Genomic DNA, 20,328 nt, shown 5'->3' with positions numbered 1-20,328 from the left:
TGACAACGGTCCAAACTGTTGTAAAGTTCATCCAGAACCTTGAAGAGACACAAGCGCAAAGCTCTTTAAGAGTTGTGAAGGACAGGTTTTTTTTATCTGCTGTCATAATGTTTACAGCATGCAGTTGCCTTGCCAGAATCATTGGGCATTTCAAGAAAATCCCATTTTGCAATGTTTTGTTTATTTCATTGATTACTGACTGCTAGCTCATCAGGCTAATGAAACATGTTAGCTACACTGTATCTCTTCCTGATTCCTAGTGGGCAACTTTGGGTCTTGACTGAGGTTGTCCCAGAGGAGAATGTGGTAAGTTTTACAGATCAGTTAAATCGCTTTGTTGTAAGTCATGAGTCAGTCCCCACACAAGTGCAACCCTCCAATTCCCCCGACCACCTCAGTTGTACCCAGTGACTCAATTTCCCATCACACTCTGTTGTCTTTCACCCTTGCTTCACCCAACTTGCTCAACCGTGCCTCCCTTGAGACACAAGGCCATTTCCGCTCTCTTCCCCACTCAACAAATATGCACTTTGGAGTACTTCCCAGAATACTTTGGCATGCACTCATGCCCACTCCCAATCTGCTTCCTTGCTTGACACAGGTCCAGAGGACAGCAAGGGGGCAGTGAAGGTGGTGGGGGGTACACCCATATAGTTACCTCACTGCCATGGTGCAACAAACCCTTGAGAAAGAAAAACAGTTGAGGAAGGAGAGAAAGGAGGGAGAGAGGGAGAGAGAGAGACTTACCTCATGCCCTCTTCTGTGTAACATGACATTAATGTTTGGACATAGTTTGTTCTCTGTTGAAAGGCTGCTCAAAGTGAGCCCGTGCTTAAAAGTATCCATTCTTGGTCTGTTTGATGGAAACTGTGACTCTGCCTATTACAACCGCTGTGAAGTTATGAACAGGTGATGAGAGGCTGGACGAGAGAGAGATGAGAGAAAATTGGGAAGGGTGATAGGGTAATGGGAGACAGATGGGTGGGGCAGGTAGTAGTGGAAGAGTGAGACAGTGAGGGAATAACGGGGGGAAGATAGGACATCATGGGTCAGTATGAGCTACACGGAGTTCAAGCCTTGCATCTCAATCACGTTTACCTTTAATACATCTTTTAAACGCTTCTATTTGATGGTGTGGTCCTTGCTGGTGAACTTAGCATTTAGTCGTGTCAACTGTTACCCATTTACCGACGAGTAACTAGTATTTGCCTCTAATTAGAAGTAGACTCTTTAGTGCCATCAATACCTTCCTCAACAAACCTCTCCTGGCCCCCAGCTCAATATTTTCATCCCTCTCTCAGTTCGTCAAACCCCTGTTTGTCCTCTCATCCTCTCTCACACACACCACTTCAGAACTGCTTTCTAAGGCTTGAGCAATCTCCCTGCAATGGTGTTTTTAAGTGGCATGTTTGCATAGAGGGCCTATGGAGAGCGAGCCTGTGATAGAGCCAGTGACTAAGTGGGGCTTGTTACAGTGACTGAGCTCATATTCAGAGCCCAGTCATCCACTGGGGGACTGGCTGCTACTGTAGTCTGGCTGTGGTCTCCGAGCTATCACCAGCCAACACAGTTTTAGCAGTCTACTGTAATGTGACACTTGGGGATTTTTCAAAGTGTGACGGCGATGTAGGGTACTTGTGTGCATTTCTGTGTGTCCCTGGATGTGTGTGAGAAATAATACTTGTATTTGTGTTTGCGTGTGTGTGTTGAATGTGTGAACACACAGTTGCGAACACATTTTAAACATCCTTTCTCTGATTTGATTGTTCCCACAAAAAGTCCACCTGAGTGCCCCGAAAGAATTACTTGTCCTCTCCCTTCATCTCTGCTTTAGATTTCTTTTCATGGTTTCTTTCAAATTTTCAGTGAAGTTATTTGCTCTTACTTGGCCATTGATAAAAGCTACATTAAAGCAGAGTGACTTTGATGCAGGGGAGATGAACCTTTGGCAATGAGCCTTGATGAGACAGCCAGCCGGCCAGTCAGCCAGGTTTTCATTAGATGAATGCTGTGTGGGACTCAAGCCAGATAATGATGGGCGCCAACATACTGGAGCCAACCAATATAGTTATAGCAAGGTGCTCTCTATTTAACTTCCTCTACGTCACTGTCTGTCTTTGTGGAAGTCACTGTCTGTCTCTCCATCTGTATAACTGGAGAGCCCAAACATCTTTATGGAAATCGTCACTCTAGTTGTGTTGTGCAAAGGGCATGGAAGCTGTCTTGGCCCAGCTTTGCTTAAGAATAGGTCGTCTGATGTAGGTAGCTGGGTGGTGAATGTCAGAGAGAGATCCAAGAGGCAGAGAGACAAAGAATGAGAGAGGAGAGTCAAAACAAAGGATGCAAAGACATGGCATCCAGAAATATGAAAAATGCAAAGGTTCATGGTTAAATTGTAGGTGTTGACATAACCATATGATTTGTAGTATACACTCACAGTCGACAGATACTCTTGGAAAAACAATTAGTATTTACATATTTGCAACACAGAATACTTCCTGTTGTCCACATTTCCTAAATTAGCACTCAGTCTTTTCCTCATTAAGTGTCATTAAGAAGATGCACTGTACTAAATTGCATGTATCTGTACTTGTCACAGGGAATAACATACAAGGCATTTCTACATCAACAATCTTAAATTTCAAATTTTTTTTTTTCTTAAGTTAATGGATTTCGAACTTTTTCCAAGAAACTTTGACATGCATGCGTCAGCAGCAGCGAAGGTCAGTGGACAGACTGTTTGAAGGACAGCTGTGTTATTCCAGGGCTCGTCTAGTGCTGGTAGTCACCATTTCGTCCCCAGACCATGCAGGATGCCCTGGATTCCCACAGATAATAATAGCTGCAGAGAGATGTATTGAAGAGTACAGCTGGGGCACAACTTTCCCCCTCCGTCTGGTGACCACACGACGTTTAATGAGATGTCCTGACACAATGCACAAGGCACATCATATTGAGAGGATGAAAAACATTAAATGTGATGAAAAAAGAATCCAGAAATCTACAATGTGAGTTGATGACGTATAGATTGACAGCACTGAGATAATTCAGCAAGGACATGAAATAAAAAAAATGTATCATTGACTGCTTACTAGGCTCAACTCAAACATGTCCCTGTTGCGTTCAGCTATTCTGATGGGTCTTGCATTCCTTTGCCAGGGCCCCTTGACCTTGTCAAAGACATGACCCCAATAACTAAATGAACCATACACAGTAGCATCCATTCACCCATTTGGTCTATACCCATGCAGGGTGTATGTAAGTTTGTTCATACTTGTGTGATTACATACGCTTATAGTTTGTGAATTCAAGCTGTTGATTGCATGAACATGAACTTGTACCTTTCCATTCCTTTGAGTGTACAGGTGTGTTGAACAGTTTGACTTACAATCTTGGTCATACAGTATGTCGAGTGGGCCTGTTTGTGCGTATCTGTGAATTGTAACACGGCATGGCAAATCCTCGAACTGATTGTTTTAACTTCTGAGAGCCTGTGCATGCGTGTGTGTATGTGTGTGTGTGTGTGTGTGTGTGTGTGTGTGTGTGTGTGTGTGCGCTCCGATGCGACAGATAGCTGATATCTATCGGGGTGTTAAGCTGATTAGTGTGAACTGTGGCCAGGTTCATTTGCATACGTTTCTTATCTCATTAGATTGGTATCAGCCTCTGTCCCATGCACGGCCTCGACCGGGATGTCTTCGTACCTAGCTTTTTAAACACGCGCACACACACACACACAAACACAATCACCCTTGAAGCCCCTGGCTAACAACAACACTAACGTGTGACAGCAGCCAAGAAGTGCAAGCTCCTCGTCTCCCCTTGTCACCAGCACCACTATACCGCTGCCACAGCAACACATCACATCTTCTCCTCGGGCTCTCCGTGTCCCTGGTCTTATCGAGGTCATTACCTCGCATCTCTTACTGCTATCTCTACACCGTCATCCTTTTTTATTTTTATTTTCCTTTTTCTTTTTCATTTCGGAGGTAAAATACTGAAAAAAAATGTCTGTGATTGTGGAATCATTGCTAAGTTTAACCACATTCACATCCATTGGTGTTTGTCTTCAGATATTTCAAGCTCCAGGTGCTCAATACAAAGGCATTTTGCATATTAGATGGAGCAAAGCTAGTCTGTAAGAACAGATGGTGACTGTATCCCCTTCCTTTCCATGACTTCAACCCGTGCCATTTTTGTTTTGGAAAACAGACATGTTAATCTTGTGCATTGAACCCCCCTTGGACATTTAAAGAAGATTTAGCAGGCTGACCATGAGACCGTTAGACTATCAAAACTCATGCATCAGGATGACCCTTTATTTACGAGTGTTGTTCTCTTGACATGTTTATTGACAAATAAAACATTATATCTGCTTGTTAGACAAAGAGCAAAACTGTAATTTATTATCCATTTGACATAAGCAAGAATAACACAGCAACTATTTATTGTAAGTGTAATAGTTTCTCATTCCATCGGAATCCTTTAACTCATATTACAGTGCCAGCCTTGTTACTTTGAGTCATTTAAAGAGAGTCCAAGAGCAGCTTTCACTAGCTACCACTTGTGTTTAAATATGCATCTCACACTCCTAGATAACCTTTATTTACTAGCATACCTTACATACCAATGACTGCAACACTTTTTTTTGTGAGTTTAATTTCAAGCCGGATCATGGACACTCATGGAGACATATTTTATATCATTGCCTGGGCGGCCAGTGGAGACATAGAGAGGTCATATTCATTGTTTGACAGAGTTACGGTAATTGTGTGGTTTACAGTGTGCTGCGGTTAGCACACGTCTTCCTATAGAATTGTTAGAATAGCATCGTTAGCATTCATTAACAATTCAAAACTGTTTTAGTCGTCTTAGTATGAGCAACTGATACAAAAGAGAGAGAAAATGACCTTTTCACTTTTTTTCCGTCAAAGAATACACAGTTGCGTAGCATTTCAAATGCTTCGTGAGATACACCTTGAGAATGGGAAGAAAAGAACACGAGATAAGAGTGGGGGGAGGAGAATAGTTAATTGGCTTCAAGCAATTTTCACAACATCCATAGTATTTTCATATTCTCTCCCCAAGCGTTACTGATCAGTTTAATTTCCTTGTTTGAAGGATTTATGTGAACAATAAAGTAGGAAAATATAAAATATGTCTGGATTCCATATTGTCTGATTACTAGAACCACAAAACTCTTTATTGGCAACCAGCATGTCTGCTAGCAGAACAATATGTTGTCAAGCCAATTCAATTTGCAAGTCACTTTACAATCTGACTATCTGACCTCGACCCTGCGATGGTTGATTTGCTGTGAGGAATCCTGCCCTTTACCGAGTTGGAGCCAAACAGACCAACACACAGAACACTGTGTAGGGTCAGTACAGTGTGGGGCATTACTGAAAGGAACACAGGGTCAGACCGTGAAACTTAAAATGCTTGTCAAGTGTCAAGTCGGTTCATTGTGTTACACATGAACCATGACATCACTAATTTGAATCTTAAACATGTGACGCGTCGTCTCCAACAGAAATTTCATGAATGGCTTTGAGACTTTTTTATTGTCATATTGCATTTGTGACACATGAATGTTCTTTTACAACAATATTTGAAAGGTGGGTGCAGAGGAAGTTTTGTGTTCACTGTATTTTATTCTCAATCATCTCAATCTCATCTATTTACTTTGTATTCATAGACCACCACTATGCAATGGAGAGGAGATGAGGCCTACAGTAGTAACATGTATATTATTATTTACTATTACTATTACTGTTATTATTATTGTTTACTTTAAGTTGCCCACATTAAGAATATGACGTTATGGTTTTTGTAGTGATTTACTACTACGGTAAATAAAAAACGCCCCATTTTGGTGTTCGTAGTTTTTACTTCTCACTCCAACTTTATTTTACACAGTTTTACAAATTAACTTAAAGGAGATAAGTCAGTCTATCCGTCAGTCATGTCAGCCACTTCCGATGTGATGGAAATTCATCCCTGACCTGTAAAAAGGAGTAACCAGATTTTTAACCAAGACCACAGTTAGATTTTTTTGCACCGTTACATGTACCTCCTCAACGATGAAACGAGTACATGCACATGCCTGCGGGTTAACTGTTAGTAGGAGTTAGTGGGGAAAAGAGAGCTGCAGAGACAGCGCCTCACATCTCTGTTCCCTTCAAGAGGCTAATGCTTTATTTATAACACTGCACCCCCCAGGTGCACACCTCAGGTCCCTGCACAGCCCCTTCTCTTCCCCACAGGTATACTCTGCGCCTCGTACTGCGCTACCTTGCGCACCTTCACATTCCTTTCCTTTCAACATCCCACTCCTGCGGCTGGATAAGAGGAGGAAGTTGAGGAGATAGATACAAAGACTTGGTGTGACGCACGTACAATCTGCAGACTGAAGCGGTTTCACACCCATGGTCTCCAATGTCTCGCTGCAGTTCTCTCGTGAGTTGGAGAGAAAGAACTGAATCCCCTATCCTCCAGCCCTGCTCACTCCCACCGAGCTGAAGAGACGCCACAGAGGAGAAGTAGAAAGTGAGAGATGGAGAAAAGGAAATGTGGAGGAACACTGAAGGAATGGAGAAGTAGAATCGAAGGGGAGGGGAATGGAGAAGACAAAGACGTGGGAGGGGGGGGGTTAGAGGAGAAAGAGAGATTGAAGAGAGCATGATAAAGAAGGAAAGAGTGTCTCACTCTTTTTGAACTTGGAGATGCTCTATCCCTTCTTCTCACTCCAACCTGCAATTCTGGGTCACTAGAGACATTTAAACTGCACTTATAATTAACAGCTATTTTTAAACAGGGAGGGAGAAGTGGAGCGGTGGCGAGGTACAAAAGCATTAAAATTGCCCCAGATTCGCTATTGAATAGGACACATCAAGGCAATATGCTGGCAGATCAAAGTGAGCGAGGAGAAAGGAGACAGGGCCGATCAGTGGGGATAAATTGTTCCCTTTATAATGGCATAAGAATAGACCTCTTTGCAGCTGAAACAATTTAATAACTGCATTCATTACCTCTGTCCAGCCTCTCTCTCTGTCTGTCTGCTACACAATGTGCAACCGCCTTTGCCTTGCGCTACCTCTCTTTGTCTCTCTTTCCCTCTTTCACTTTGTCTTCCAAACTTATCACTTCATCCCTTTTATTTCTTTACGTCTTTCAGTCCTCATTTTGTCTTCTCCTCCCTCTACCCACCCTCGTGCCGAGTCTTGCACCCTCCACCTTTTTCTCTGGCCCCTTGTCCCCATCGTGTTGTTGGTGCATGCTCCAGCAGTAGCTACAGCAGCAGAGGTTCAACTGAGCCGATGCGCTGCAGGCCCCACAATGAAGATGTGCGATGTCTGACACTCTTGGAATGAGAGCCCTAATAGAAGGGGAAGCGGTTATCACAGAGCTCCCCCAGGACCAGCCTCTGTGTGCCTGACGCTAATTATGGCGCATGCAAATGAATGTGCAGCATTAAAAACAGGAGGACTGCCTCACTCTCTCTCTGTAGAGGGTTTTTGTGTCAGTGTGTGCATGTAGTTGTGCTTTGCACGAGTGTTTGTGTGTGTGTGTAAATGTGTATATGTGTGTGTGTTTGTGCGCACACACAGGCTATGGTGCTCACAGTGTGAGTGTGTGAGCTTTTTGGTATATTTAAAGGTGTGTGTTGCGTGCGTGCACGTCTCAGGAACAATTTGCCAGGCCAATCCCCTTTTACCTTTTCACTCTCACAATGGTTTAGATACTTACACTGATTCATTCTTTTTTCTTTTATTCATTAGTATAGAGTCAAGGCCATGAAGGCCATGCATCAAGGATTAGGATGAAGGAACAAGCAATAACACAACCCCTCTCTCTCTCTCTCTCTCCCTCTCCCTCTCTCTCTCTCTCTCTCTCATGCTCAAATGTGAGGTTGCGCAGAGAGGATTTCACAAGAGGATTCCTATAAATATATCTCCCCCACATTCACAAGCAGACTCTCCAAGAGGGCGTATTTATTAAAAACATTTTGTCTTCCCTTTGTGCCCTTTGTATGCTTGTGTATGTGTGCACGCATTTGTGTGTGAGCGCACATATACAGTTGCCCATATGTGCATATTGGCATGTTTCTGAGTATGTTGACACACATGCGTATTGTGTTTGTACGTGTTTATTTGTATTTTCCTATTCCAGTTTGTGTTTGCGCCGGCACCTTCATGTGACAACCGCTATCTGTTTTCCCATCGTTTTGTGTGTGTGTGTGAGTGTGTGTGCATTTATATGTGTGTGGATGTGTGTGCGCCTGCGTGTTTGTGTAGTCTATATGTTGGCCATTTTATCTCCCCATTAGCCTCTTGTGCCCTGACCAGTATTCCCTCTCTCCCTTCCTGCTTTCTGTAATGGGTAATTTAGCCATGCTCGCCTGACATCTAGCCTATTCCTTGTTTAGTTGCCATGGCTACGCAGGCCTATGGATTGCTCCCTTGCTCCCCTGGCCCTGCTGTGGATGCTATAGACGTCTCAACTATTAGAGGGCAGAACTACTAAACACAGCGCACAAACAACCCATCACACATGCACACTCTGTGTCGACTTCATAAACAATTAACTCTGATATGAAGAAAGATAAATCTCTGACTCAGATCAGCGATGCGAGCGCCGTCATTGCTTTGGACCAGAATAACGCTTTCAGTCAGAAGCATTATAGCTTTATTTTACTGCGCTGTATTTTTCATAAGGTTATATATATATATATAGAGGGTTGGAGGTAGCAACCTGCTGATTGATAGATGAGGCTCTTTTCTACTTCCGAAAAAAATCTGAACTCCAACCGACACACCGATAGAGGCCAAGCTAGATGAGTCAGTGTGGAAGCACAAATGTGTGTGTGTGTGTGTGTGTGTGTGTGTGTGTGTGTGTGTGTGTGTGTGTGTGTGTGTGTGTGTGTGTGTGTGTGTGTGTGTGTGTGTGTGTGTGTGTGTGCGTGTGTGTGTGTGTGTGTGTGTGTGTGTGTGTGTGTGTGCACACATTTGTGTGGTATTGATTTTTATATTTTTTTTCTTGGTGGAATATTTTTGTGTTTAAAAGTTTGTACTCCTGTCTCACAACAAACTTATTGTACTCTGTCATCAGCTTGTGAGGTCATTATATTAGATGCAGAGCCATATGCCAGAGCTTCTCTCTTCAAAAGTTACAAAAGCACATGGGAGAATGAGAGTTGCAGGAAAAACAGCAGCTCGGGATTTGGTCTCTCTTTTCTCATTTATTTTGCAGGACTTGCAAGTTGGAGGTGGAGGGTTGTAGCGAGGGGCTTTCGGGGTCAAAACAAACAACTGCGCTTGAAGTTTCATGCTTTTGCAGGGGATATTATTGTCTTTGAAGTTTCCACTATTGAGAGCAAAGGCTAGAGGGAGAGGAAAACGGTTATAGAGAGAGTTAGGATAGGGAGAGCAGCGAGGGAAGGAGAACAAGTCATAGAAGTGTGAAGCCCTTGAGTTGAAACTGTGCCTGCCTGGGCCTACAGAGAGCAGATGACAGTAGCTTTGGTTTCTTTTGCGGAGCTCACAGTACTTTTGCCTTACATAACCCCTCCCATTGTGCTTTTTCAATCATTTGGGGAGAAATCTTAAGTATGCACTTTAAAAGTTAATGCTTTCATGTGTTCGGAGAAGGGGGAAGAGAGGGGGCGCATCACAGATCACACATAAAGGAGACGGCTCTGACAAGTTTTCAGCATATCGACAATTCTAATGTTCTATAAGGTATATCAGCGGAGTTTAACTATGTGCAGCAGTATTTTGGCAAAGACGTAGAAAAGATAGACAGTGAGAGACACGTATATAGCATTTTAAGAGCAGATGCAAGCAGTGCAAACTCAGACAGTCCTCTTTTTTACCCCTACCCCCATCCCGGATTCCCCTTAAGGTGCCCCTTAACCCCCCCCCCCCCCCCCCCATCCCCTCCTCTTGCTTCTCTGTGAGGTTAAAGCGCACCTTCCCACTAAAGGGCTCAGGGGTCACGCATCTGCATGTGAAATGTGAACCCGCTGACATTCCAGGGCAGCCCTAAGCCGTGCAGCCCTTTTGTTCACTACGGTGCCAGTGTCAGGCCTAACAAGCCCGCCAAAGGTCTCTGACAGAGGAGAGAGGACGACAGGGAGAGAGGGTGGTGTGTTATTGATGCACTCTGCAACTATCCGTTTTCACAAAGCCCAAAATAGGAGAAAAGAAAAATGTTATTGATCGAAATGGTAACACAGATATTTTCTTATCGAACAACCGCTAAATGTTGCCACGAGCTAGTTGTAACCCCAAATGCTTTGGGCATGTTAAAATGGTGATGTATAGAGAGGGGTGAGGGGGTCTATATATCATGGCAACCATGAAAGAACAGTTAGGTTTCCTTGACAACAGTGAAGACCTTCGTGACTGCGAGACCAGTGTTGGCACCAGAATTGTTTTTATTTAAGTTCGGAAGGAAACTTGAATACTGTTTGCACACTGGCCACCCCTCTGACTTTTGTATCCTCAAAACTTGATTAAACCTGGTGTGTTTAACTTGTAACAGAAGGCTTTTAGGCAGACCTCAGATGACATGCAAGCACTTTTACATCAGGTAGCACACAGAGGTGCTATGGCAGGGCCGGGGTCCTTTCAGCTTGTGAATTAAGTTCTGAGGCACAAAGGGCAGCTATTCACCAGGCAGTGATGGACTTCACACCAGCCTTTATGTCCCCACTGGCAGGGAGGGAGGGAGGGAGAGAGGGAGAGAGAGAGAGAGAGAGAGAGAGAGAGAGAGAGGAAGAAAGTTGTGGAATAAATGTAAAACATAGACACTGCTCAGTAATTACTGGTATGGATTGAGAATCATTTTAGAGTAGAAAGTAATGATTAAGTTAATAAGTGTGATGGAAGGTATTCCTTGTCATGTTCCCATTGTTTTTTTTATTTTCAAAGTCTTTGTAGTGTTGCATGTTACAGTTGAAAAAAGCAACATTCAAGAGCAGACAATGGTTCTTGAGCAGATAATATGATTCACATAATTTAGAAAAGAATATGAATGAACAGGTGTCAGTGTGTCAGCATGAGGTGGGGGACACACACTTTAAGCAAATACAAGACAAATAATACTCAGAACCTTTTAAATGATGCTGTCTTGTTGCTGATACTTGTTAGAGAAAAAATGCCCCCTTGCGGGATGAATAAAGTAACTATCTATCTATCCAGAGGTCATTGTGTGTCACGCCTTAAAGAAATGCACACTTGGACACTATTTATGAGTCCAAAGGTTTGTATAAACATTGCCAAACATCTAAAAGGTCATAACCACGCACGCTTACACACTCATTGGACACCACACAAACACGCACAGCCCTTGTTACAGTACACGTTTACTTACTCTAACATATTGTAAGTAGGGCCTTACACTCCCATCCCACATTCCTTCCCCTGGGGAGCCCGGTGCTGTGTGAGTGATTAAGTTAGGGCTCCTACATTAGAGCTGTCCATCCATCCGGTCTGCTTTTCCAAACACATCCATCCCAGTCCTAGTTAAAACACTGGGGGATCGCCTCCACTCCACCTCCATCCCCCCCCCCCAAAGTCTTTTATGATGTCCATAAAATGGAAGAGTGCAGCTTTACTTGAACTAATAATATCTGAGCTTACAGGGCCGTGATTGATGATCTTTAAAGCCAGCCCGATCGGTCTCATCTTTCTTCAGATTTTTATCACTGACTTGTTTGCAGTCATGTGCAATCACAGGCACCGGGAGAGGTAACAAGTGCTTGATGTATGATGCTTGAGCCACTTTTGTCAGCTGCGCATTTCCCTTCTCTCCCTCCGCCTTTGTTTTTACTTTTTCTTTTCTATTTTAACCCTAGGCTTGTATTTGTTACCTCTCTTGAATTGTTTGCAGAATGTTGGTTTTACTGTGTTCGCTCTGTCCCTCTCTCTCTCGCTTTCTTTTTTTTCAGATGGTGGGAATGTCTTCTCCTGGGGGATGGGACAAGAGGTGAGCTCAACATTTTTCCACTTTTGGCCTTGCCAGGAGAGGCAGACTTAGAACAATACAAAACTCTATATCACACCAGTGTTCTTTCTCAAACAGCTTCCATTTTTGAGACATTTTGAGATTTTTTTATTTTTCTTCTGGAGATTAAAAGATTTTAGGGGGAGATCCGTTTCCGAGCCCTCCTTTCGCGCACTTAATATCCTTCATAGTTTGCCAAGAACACACATCTTTTTAAATTCAATACATCACCTTTATGGGATCTGCTGTTTGGCGATTCAACTCACATGGTCAGGGCAGGGAATCCTCTACTGTATGTGCATGCCCCTTTGAATGTACAGAGCCAAATGTGTGTGCATGTGAGGCTGTGTGTGTGTGTGTGTGTGTGTGTGTGTGTGTGTGTGTGTGTGTATTTGCTGGCCCGGTTTTGTCTCTCCCCCTCTGTTAGATAAAGAATCCCACCTGTCACAGAGGATTGTTCTGGTCTTTCATTTAAGACGTTCTTTAAAGGGGCGCATCATTACACAGCCCTCAGACAGAGCCCAGAGAGTGTAAAACCTAGGCCCACCTCAATCCCTCTGTTCCCCTCTCTCTCTCTCTCTGATTGTTATTCCTCCCAGCTTTGCGAGGTCATTTGAAACCACGGCCAAAAATGTGATCACTTTTACAACGTGACAGAGAGGATGACGCTTTGCCAGGACAGTGAAACAAACATGTAGGTGAAGGTTAGAGAGCCGGGGAGCAATGAAAATGTTAGACATCAGTTGTTATGAGCTTTGACGTGGCCTTGGCTTCCACATCGCACTCTTACAGGGTGGCTTCTGGTCTAACTAGACTCATTGGATTTTCATAGCCGTTCTTGCATCTATATAACTCTATATTAGTCTGTGCAAGGGCACCGTCTCATTCTCTTTCTCCCCTCATCATGTTCTCTCTTTCTCCTCTTCCTCCATTTCTCCCATCTTCCTGCCCTCTCTCTCTCTCTCTCCTCTGTCTTGGAGCCGTTCTGATGATTGATTGTTTCTCCGTGCAGTCTGACAGGATGTAGCACACTCTCGGCCCCAGGGGCCCCGAGCAGACTGCACCACCTGATTAAGACTTCTCCTGTAATCAGCCGCACAGTGCCACACCGAAACTATACTCCCGTCAACATGTAAAGAAATGAGAAAGGTTCCACCTTCTGAAAGACAACACTTTGTTTGTCGCTAGCGAAGAAGTGAGACGAGGGGCCATCTTGAACTTTTTCTTATACAAAGCTGATACCTTTCTCTCTCTTGGGCTTAAAGGCTATTATGTATCAGTAGCAGCAGAAAAAGTAGAAAAGCAAAAGGTCTTAAACCTAATAAAGTTTTCCACTGCCTTACCAAGGTAAACCCAGGCAGCTCTAACCCTATTACAGCAAGTAATAGTATTACCGATAGAAATCTCGTTGTTTTGCTCCGATTGAGACTAAAAGACGGTCGGCCTGCGCTGTATCACATGATTGAGGTGAGAAGGAATTTGAATGATGTCAGAGAGAGCGTGCCACAGCCGGAATCAATATGATAACATTATAACGGGAGTAGCAAAGAAGTGTTGAAGGTATCAGGAGAACGAAAAAAAATAACAGACATTTTGTGGAGGAAACAATCACTTTTATGTTTACTCTTTTAAAAACAAAATTACAAAAATATAAAATGTTCAAATTTAAATAGTTATCCCTACCATTATGGGTTATTAGATTAACCAGTGAGCCAGTTGATGCCATCAACCCAAATACAGACAAATCTAGAGTCATGTCATGTCATGTCTCGATTCCGAATGTCAGCTGTGTGATAACAAGGTCAACTGTCTGCTAAAGTTGTGTCAGGCAGTTCAACCGGCCAGAGACCTGAATTGACATAACATCCAATCGACTTCTAATGCACGCTCTAAGCATCCTAAACAATGAGGTAGACCGCAAGGAAAGAAAAGTCTCTCATACATAGCCGATGACGGTAGTACAGAGATGAGCTACAGAGTTCTGCATTACCAATGAATTGCAAAACTACAAAACAAAACCCTTTCTAGAAAAAGTAATTAGATAATCGGGAAAAAATGAAGGACTACAACATTAAAGTAGTCTTGAGCGTATCGACCAAAACGTACAGTGTGTGCTTGATCAACAAATATCGATAGTAAAACATAAAACCAAGTATGCATGCCTGACATGTATCAAAAACAGATTACCGGTACACAAGCACTTTTGTCTTCCCAATGTCGTTGCTTTTCACACTCAGGTGAAATGTGTTGTTATAAACTAGGTAGTGACGACGCGTAACACGTGTTTATGTGTGCCACTCTGTTGATTGCAACCCTGTCTGTACTGTAATGATAAGGGGGAGTCATCAGGCATGGTAAATAATAAGTGAGCCGGCCTGGTGATGGTGGATACCCCTGGGCTTGGTTCCAACACAGTTCAGGCCTCATCGAACCCTGGGCCTGATCCAAATTGATGCTAATATGGTCTGGGCTGCTACAGTGGAATAAAACAAGCGTTGGTGGCACCCTGGATCTACAGTTCTTCCGCTGTGTGAAAGAAGAGAAGATGAAAAAAATTATGTTTTTTCAAGAAAACATGTTTGTGCATGTGTGTAAGGGCAAGTACATGACTGTGTTTGTATATGTAGTGTGTGTCTATGCATGGTCATTCTCTCAAATGGATGCATGTGTAGTGCTAGCATTGTTGCCTGTGGGTGCGTTTGGCATTTCGCCATGCTCACATTTATATCTGTCTATGTTTCCCCTTTCCCATCCTGCTGATGCCATCAGTACGCATGTTGTGACTGATGACAGTCGTTGCCACAGTCTGATGCTCTGCTGCTTAATGTCCTTTTTGTTTATTAATTAACTGCAGGACATATATGCTGAGAGACACCTATTGATTCTACTGCTGCATTAATTGATTGTGTGCTTCACTAATCATATTGTTGCTGCAAGATCATTACCAGGCCTCTGTGTTCTCTTTGTGGTGGAGGATTGTGTGTCAATATAATTGTGCTGTTAGTGTTGTGGGTGAAGTGTTAAGTGCAGTTTTGTCCTTTTTTATAGTATGTGATAGTGTATTGAGACTATAAGAGAGAGACATAGGGAGAAGTCACAAGTAAGGCCTGACAATCAACGCCCAAGTCTAAATTTCAGGTTTTAATTCCCAACATAGTCATAATGCATTCTTTATCAAAATGAATGCCATTTCTAAATGTCAACACCACAAGAATAGTTATATGCATTGTTATACATGCAAGATTGTATTGTTTTGAAAGCAAGTTCCAGTGACGTTCGGGATTCTAACCAAATAGTGAAAACATTAGCTAGATTTAAAAAGAAATAAAATCCAGACATATGAAAGAAACAAAAACAGGATTACATTGTAGAAAATAGGCAGCAGAACTTTGACAGCTAAAAAAGGTGAGATTGTCCTCTGATATAAAACACTGCTCTTCTATCATTGAAACAAACAGATTCCAGTGTTTGTGTATCTCTGACTGCCAGAGGCTCCCTAGTGAGTCTGACCGGGGGTTACAGTGTAACCAAAGCGTCTGTCTCCTGCTCACCACCCAGATCAGTCTGTTCAGCTTGACTGGGCCCAGTTGTCTTGGTTTCATACTGACGAATGTCTGGGAAAGGTCTGTCTGGGGTTCAAGTACATTAAAGTCATCCGCTCCCCTCCCACTGAGCACCAACACAGATGGCTCCAGATGCAGCTGGCACAGCATGGAGCAGCACCTGACAGTGCTCATTCACTCAGACACACACAAAAATACACATTTACAAGTACATGCAGACACACAAACAAGTGCACAAAGGTATGGACACATCTGCTCACTTACTGTACCTAACTGCAAGTAAAATAACGTGCACACACACACACTGATGGAAGCACATACACCCATAGCTATAAATACATAGACACACACACTCACAGCAGGAACATATGCTGCCACGCATCTACAAATCCTCACAGTAGCGCACATACGAATAAGCAATTAAAGACCCAGATTACTGGATGGCACACACACACACACACACACTCAAATGTAAACCCACACATATTGTGCTCACTTTCAAACATATGCCAGGGCATGCCGGTGTGCACATGGGCACAGTGCAGAAAGCCCTTTATCTCTGCAGGAGCGAGCAGGAAAGAGAAGAGCAGGACAGCTGAGAGAAGTCAAATTGAGCAGCCTTACCATTTGAAACACAAAGAAAGAGATGTAAATTGAGGACAACGCATTCTATTGTACTGCGCGAGACGCGATGGTTATTAAACCTTTGTGTTTGAATAGACTTTTTAAACAGACCCACTCACCGATGAGGGATTGCATTGCCAGGCAGTTGCACATGATGGTAAATTAAACATGAAACATGGTAGATTTGGTTGGTGAAAGAAATATGCAGTGTGCCTTTTTTAAACAGTATTTCCTCCTCAGTGACAGCAATTTGAGCCAAGATGAATTGCCAGTTGCCGATGTCATATATAACCTTACACAGCAGATATTATAATGCCGCTTTACAAAGATGCACTTAAATTACGATACTCCGTGATACAAGTCCTCTTTGACAAATTTAACAACCATGTTTACATTCAGGACTGTCATGGCAGCATGAATTAGAATGAGATGATAGAACTCAGTCACTTGCTGGTGCTACGCAAAATGGGAACATTGTTCTTTCCCCCAAATTGAAATATCACTCGGGCATGTGTCTTTATTTAACTATTCCATCTATGAGCAATGAAATCATTGGGATTAAACTTTTATTTAATCCTGTAACTGACAGGATATCATTGTTTCGCTTTCAGGGACAGCTTGGATTTGGGGATGACAGGATTCATATCTCCATTCCTTGTCTTCTTAACTATTCTCAGCTAGCCGAGGTCACACAGATACAAGCAGGAGACAGCTACAGTGCAGCCGTCACAGGTGAGCCAAGTATCCAACTTGCTGTGATAGCAGTTTTACCCTCGCCTGTATTATTTTAGACTTAAAGTGTTAAGTACAATTCAAGCAACTGCAATAAACTTTCACTTTGTGTTGACTTTTCCCAGAAAGAAGACTGTATTTCCCATGAGCACCACTGCCTTATGGCATAAAAAAGTTGATCCAGCCAGTGTGTGCATTTGTTTTGGAAAAGGAGGACTTGTTTTTAATACTATTTTTTTTTCTTCATTTTGAAGCACGGCTTGTTGCAGGATGCATAGCAAATACAAGCTGGTGTTGATTGCCTGGTGCATTCTGGTCATCATGGTCATAAACACAGAAAGCTTTTCTTTTCCTCGACAAAGGCAGCTTACGTTAGCTGCATTCAACTCACATTCCAATAAATTATAAATGAATATATTGATATAAGACTACATCTTGCATTAATAAAATAGACATATTACCAGTCTCGAAGGAAAAGGGCCAATTCATGATCGGTTTCAAATTATTTCAAATCTCACAATTGTTTCCATCTGTTGAATGACCCACAAAGAATAACTCTTGTTTCTTCCATAGTCTTTCACTGTCCCTTTTTTCCTTTTTTGCTGATCCTGCCCCAGTACCAGTCATAACCTTCGTTTTAACTGGCTAAAGCACTACTCACTGCCAAATTGTTTGATTTTACAGGGAATCGGACCCGATGACAGGATTAAGAACAACTATATAGAAAAAAACAATATTCTCGCTGATGTTCTCGTTTGGTTAAGTCTGTCATATAGAGGAATCAGTATTAAATTGAGACGGTTTCATAACAAGTTAAAACCTCCTTGTAGTAGCTTTTAATAACACAGCTTAACTCAAACCTCCAAACGGCTAATTGTTACTGCAGATATCTATCATTGTGTTGTTTTTAAAAGATCCTTAGATGTTGTATTCACTCTACATAATATAATAACAACTTACTCACTTGAAAACCTTATTTTCCCAGCAGTATCCCTCACTGTGGCTTTCAGCCATGCAAATTTTTCATCTACATCATTTCATTGAGTTTTAATTAACACTACAAGGATTCAGTGTCCTCAAATGACATCACTCGGAGCACAAATTCAACCTCATTAGCTCTCAATATCTTTTAAACGAAGCAGGTTTTCGTGTTATATGATAGATGATGTACATAATGATTTGATTTGTTGTTCAACCAGCGATCCCCTAAACTACCCTGCTAAGACTATCCCTGTAGCTACTGTGTTATTAATAAGACGGAGAGATATGGAGGCAACCCATCCCTTTACATCAGCTTTTCCCTAAGCTTGGCTGTCTTTCCTGTAATTCCTAAAAAGCCAAACCCAGAGCCCCCTTTGCTGACTAAATTTAAAAACAGGTAAGCTCTGATTGTCCCTATTTTCTAGCTTTCTCTCTCCATATCCTCTTAACTTGTGTGATTTCAGCAATCTGATTCACCTTCCCTCGGCTCCATAGAGAGCCATTGAACTGCCACAAAACTTGTTCTAATACATTTACACCATTACAAAGTGCCAGGCAACTACTTCTCCTCCTTCAATTGCTGCTTGCCTTCTGCCAGACAGCTGGAATTAAAGTGGTTACACTACAAATGTAACATCAGCCACTTAAAGAGAAAAGGCATTGTAGTTGTTTAAAGACCAGGGCACATTTACAGCCTACTGCAGCTGTACTGCAATATCCCCTTAGAAGAATTGCTTATTGTTGAACTGAGACGTCTGCTGGCTCTGCGCGTGGTTTTGCTGGAAATGCCACTGGTTCATTAAATGTACTGCAGTCAACATATTAACTTTGGTCCCATTTGACACAATGAAGCGTATTTGGAGAGTGAAGCCCTACCTTCCGGTGTTACAGTTACGTCTTTAGGTGATCTATAAAATGTTATTATTTAAAACAAGCTCTTTATGGATTGCTTACGAGGCATGCTTAGCACATGATTGATCTGACCTTTCACAGACCGTCGTTCTTTTGGAAAACATCAGCTTTAACCTTTTTTGGCTGGATTACCCTGCCAGCCTCTGTAAATGTGTTTGTCAGTCTGTGTGTATGTACATGCATATGTTAGTCGTGCGTATTTGTGTTAGTGGTACAACGCCATCTAGCAACACCTGCCTCATATGCTTTTATAAGGTTTGCGTTGCTGAGATGAAAATAATACATTACTGATTGATTGATCAATCATGTCTGAAAGGTTATCAGCATCTGTATGTGTGTGTGTGTGTGTGTCTATGCGTGCCATGGCTTGATGCAGAATAGAGATTGATGGGGGCTTGCCGTGAGGAGGATACTCAGTTATCTCCTTGTAATTAAAATCCACCTCATAAAGATTATTGACTCCCCCACCACACAAACCAGCATGCTCCCTCGCTTGGCAGGGTTTGCAAAGCGCTTCTTAAAAAATGAAAAATAGCATATTAAGCAGCACATATTTCCTATTTATGCAGAACATTTAGATGTGGTTAAGTTATCGTAATGTGCAATAAAACCTGGATGTGAAATTTGTAATCCACTTTGGAAAATTGCTTACTATATTGCTTTAACATCCCCTGAAAGAGCTTTTGAGATGTGTGTGCCAGGTTTATTGTAAGCTATAATTTAAAAGTCCTCAATGCAGGCAGTAAATATAAATTTATTAGTGGCAGGTTTAAATAGGCAGACTGAGGTAGCATGAGTGAGTGGATGCTTGAGTGTTTGTTGTGTGTGAGTACATTCAGTGTGTGTGTGTGTGTGTGTCTTTGATAAGTGTCAACTGAGAATGTGAATCCTCTGCTCAGCAGGCCAAGGAGACAGGTGAGTGGGTGTGGGTATGTGGTGTGGCTTGGGTTACTGTCTCAAGACAGTGCTGTACATCAACTCCCTCCTGCTCTAAACCACACTGACAGCATGTACATCTTAGTTCCATTTAACTGTTTCTAATTGGTGGTCACTGTTCTTTTTTTAATTTGAAAGAAATCAGAGTTGTAAGGCTCAGGATACAGCTTGACAACAATGTACGTGTACGTGCTATTGTGACAGTCCCAGGTACATCTGTGATCAGGGACCCACAATCACAATCTGGCAACACATTGAAGAAGGTCAGAAACCTGTGAAGAGCATATCAACACGTCCTATTACGGCTGGTTTTACTTCCCATAGTTGAGATAAAAGTTTTGACATAAAACATGCGGCGAGATGACATTGTATGCATTTCTGATGTATCTGTCTGAACATATCGCCCTTTTGTTCAAATCTCCAGCAGGCGGAGAACTGCTTCTCTGGGGTCAGATCCCCTGTGTGTCCCGGGTCATTGATCATCCAGGCCTCAAAAAGCTCTGGATACCACAGCCGGTTTCACTGGCAGGCAGAACGGTGTGTATGAGAAACGCTGGACAACATGTCTTCA

This window comes from Melanostigma gelatinosum (genome assembly GCF_949748355.1).
Source record: "Melanostigma gelatinosum genome assembly, chromosome: 6".
Taxonomy (NCBI): Eukaryota; Metazoa; Chordata; class Actinopteri; order Perciformes; family Zoarcidae; genus Melanostigma; species Melanostigma gelatinosum.
Note: the sequence above shows the minus strand (reverse complement) of the source record.